At 44.6% G+C, this 3979-nt stretch overlaps 1 pseudogene; it reads right to left on the bottom strand.

The window, feature by feature from the left end:
• Positions 1-771: 771 nt before the first annotated feature.
• LOC102860628 lies at positions 772-2066 on the bottom strand (annotated as a pseudogene).
• Between the last annotated feature and the right edge of the window lie 1913 nt (positions 2067-3979).

Consider the following 3979-nt stretch of genomic DNA (forward strand, 5'->3'; position numbering starts at 1 on the left):
CTTCCCCCTGTAACTTGATTTGTGCCACTGTTAGAACCTCTACTTGGAATATTATTGCTTTTAATTTTTTTTTATTTTAGGCACCAAAACTTTTATTAACCTACCTTCCTACTCTTCACACATTATAAGCCAAGTTAACCAACATGTTAGGTAGACCTATACTATACTGGACCCTCTCAATGTCTGGCTGTCACTTCCTTTGCTCCCTTTTGGCCATCCCTAAACATGTCTGCTTTAACCCCTATAAAAGAGGAATTTAAAGTTCCAACCTCCCTGTGCCAAGCTTATGAAAAAGCCTAGTACTAAGCTAGGCCTAGGAGCATTAAACTCTAACAGTTCTACCATGCCCCTTTTAAAAAATCTTTTATGGGCTGAGGAACCTGTGAATCGAGCACAAGTAAAGGCCCTTAGGCCAGGTGAGAATCGGTGTTGCCACTGCCAGTCTACAGACTGAGAAAGCACTTCCAAGACCCCCATGTGCTTCCCTGTGGATGTCTCCTTCACACCTCTACCATCATAAGGACTTTGGGAGAGGTTCCTCAGTGTCCCCTAACATACCTGGAACAGTATGATGGACACGGTGGGGGGAGAGGGACCCAAAAGGAGTGACCAGCCCCAGGGAGTCAATCAGGAGGGGCAGGGTGGCAATGAACTACCAAGCTCAAGGTTAGTGCCATTTTTTCTTGGAAAGACCTGGAGCCTGGGCAGGGACATCACTTGGAAGGAGAGGAGCAGGGACATCAGTTGGGAGGCGAGGGACAGGTTTGTCTTTCAGTAACGGTAGTGGTCAGCCTTGAAGGGGCCATCAGCGGTTATGCCCAGGTACTTGGTCTGCTTCTCAGTCAGCTTGGTCAGTTTCACGTTCAGCTTGCCTAGGTGAGCTTTAGCCACTGCCTCGTCCAACTTCTTGCGTAGGAAGTGGACCCCGACGGCATACTTGTCCGGGTGGGTCCACAGTTCAATCTGTGCCAGAACCTGGTTGGTGAAGGAGTTCCTCATCACAAAGCTGGGGTGGCCCATACCACAGTCCAGGTTGACCAGCCGGCCCTCACCTAACAGGATGATGTGGCGTCCATTCTTCAGCCAGTACCGGTCTACCTGGGGCTTTATGTTCACCTTCTCCAGAGCATTCTGATTGAGCCACTTGACATCAATCTCCACATCAAAGTGTTCAGTGTTACACACGATGGCATCATCCTGCATCTGCTCAAAGTGCCGGCCAAGGATAATGATACAGCCTGTGATGGTGACAAAGATGTTGCCTTCCTTACAGGCCTCATCCATGGTGGTTACTTCATAGCCCTCCATGGCGGCCTGCAGTGCACTGATGGGGTCAATCTCAGTGATGATGACTCATGCCCCGAAACCTCTCAGGGCCTGAGCACAGCCTTTGCCCACGTTGCCATAGCCTGCCACCATAGCCACCTTGCCCGCAATCATCACGTCTGTGGCCCTCTTGATGCCATCTATGAGGGACTCCCGGCAGCCATAGAGGTTGTCAAACTTGCCCTTGGTGACAGAGTCGTTGACATTGATAGCAGGCACCTTCAAAATCCCTTTGGCCATCATCTTATAGAAGTTGTGGACTCCAGTCGAGGTCTCTTCAGAGATACCTCGGATACCCAACAAGAGCTGTGGTTACTTAGTGTGAATAAGGTTGGTGAGGTCACCACCATGGTCCAGAATCATGTTGAGTGGTCCGTCCTTGAAGCAGAGAGTCTGCTCAATACACCACAGGTATTCTTCATCTGTTTCACCTTTCCAGGCATATACTGGAATGCCAGCCTTGGCAATGGCAGCTGCTGCATGATCCTGGGCAGAAAAGATGTTGCAGCTGGACCACTGGACCTCAGCACCCAGGGCGACCAGAGTCTCAATGAGGACTGCTATCTCCACGGTCATGTGCAGGCATCCAGCGATGCGGGCGCCTTCAGTGGCTTGGAGGCCGAGTACATCTCCCGCATGCGCATCAGGCCTGGCAGCTCATTCTCCGCAATGTCCAGGGCTTTGCGTCCCCAAGAGGCCAGGCTGATGTCAGCGACTTTGTAGGGCAGTTTGTCCGACATGTTGGCACTTCGGCACGGATTGAGGGGCAAGAGCGAAAGTCGCCAAGCCTTAAGCAGAGGAGAAGCACTGGGTGGGATACAGCTGGCAGGGCTGCTTTTAATTTTTGACTCATGTACTTTTAACTTGTTAGTTAAATGTGTGTCTTCTATGCTGCAACAGTTCCATGATACATCTTCAAGGATATGAACAAGTATGGCTAAGCACAATTGATAACAGTGCATCTAAATTCCAAAATCAATCTCCACAATAGTCTACATGTTTCCTATTGCCAAAGGGGCCCTTTAGAGTAGTGGGAGAAGATCTTCACCCTGAAACCTACAGTGTCCCTTTTCAGCAGGAAGTAGCTAAGAGAATATGCCGTCCCCTTTTTCTTATGAATCAGGGTGAAGTCTCTCTCAGGGAGGAGTGATAGGGAATGGCAAAGGACACACTAACAAAGGAGATCAAGCAGAACTGGCTTTGACAAGCACTGTGACAATGGGACAATTAAAACAGACTTTCAAGGGGGAAAAAAGAGGAACGAACTGAGGGGGGAGGGTAGAGAAAATAGTGCAGTAATGAATGAATTGAAACCCAAAATGTCTGTAAATGTTCATTAAAATTAATAAAATTTAATTAAAAAAGGGGGGGAAGAAAACCCTATGAACACTGAAGGAAAAAGAGAGTTATAGTAGGATATTGGTAGAAACTAGATTGGAAGTCATTTTACATGATGAAAAACAATTATGGTATAAGATCTCTATAATAAAAAACAAAGGAAAAATGTAAAAAAAATAAATAAAAAAGAAATTAAAAAGTTCCTTGAAACAAATGACAATGAAAACACCACTTACCAAAACCTCTGGGAAATAGCCAAAGCAGAAATCAAGGTCAATTAATAGCAATAAGGAAACACTTCAAAAAGCAGGAAGAAATGACCATTGACTCTCTAACCCAACATCTCCAATAAATTGAAAAAGAACAACTAGAAAGCCCAACAGCTGCTAAAAATACTGAAATTCTAAAAATTAGGGCAGAAATAAATTAAATAGAAAACAGAAAACCACTTGAAACCATCAACAAAACTTGGAGTTCGACCTTTGAAAAGGTCAATAAAATCGGCAAACCTCTAGCAAAGTGAACAAAGGAAAAGAGACAAATAAGCCAATTAAAATATGAAGTGGGCGATGTCAAACAGAACCAACTAAAATAAAAAGGCTAACAAAGGAATATTAGGAAAAATTATACTCAAACAAATATGAAAACCTAGAGGAAATGGAAAATTATTTAGAAATTAACAACTTACCTAAACTGACACAGACTGAAATTGAACACCTGAACAGACTTATTGAAAAAGAAGATAAAGGTAATAAAACAACTTCTAATCAAAAAGAAGCCCTGGACCAGATGTTTTTGTAAGTGAATTTTATCAAACATTCAGAGAAGAACTGTCACCAATTCTACATAATTTATTTCAGAAAATAGAAAAAGATGAAATTCAATGTTAAGAAGACAAAAATTCTCACCACTGGACCAATCGGTAGCATCAGGATGGATAGTGAAGAGATTGAGATTGTTCACAGCTTCAATTTGCTCGGCTCCACTGTCAACACTCTTGGCACCAGTAGCCAGGAAATTAAAAAACGTATTGCGATGGGAAAGTCTGCGGTTAGGGACCTCTCTAAAGTACTCAAGAGCAACGGTGTCTCTCTGGAGACTAAGGTGCGCCTGATACAGGCCATGGTTTTTGCAATCACTTGTTATGCATCGGAGAGTTGGACAATGACTAGGGAGGATAGAAGGAAAATTGACGACTTTGAGCTGTGGTGCTGGAGAAGAGTACTGAATGTACCATGGACTGCCAAGAAAACAAATAGATTCATCCTAGAGAGGGTTAAACCAGGCTGCTCCTTGGAGGCAAGGATTCTGGGGC

Source organism: Elephantulus edwardii, unplaced genomic scaffold (genome assembly GCF_000299155.1).
Source record: "Elephantulus edwardii isolate Elephantulus edwardi_28Jun2011 unplaced genomic scaffold, EleEdw1.0 scaffold00343, whole genome shotgun sequence".
Lineage (NCBI taxonomy): Eukaryota > Metazoa > Chordata > Mammalia > Macroscelidea > Macroscelididae > Elephantulus > Elephantulus edwardii.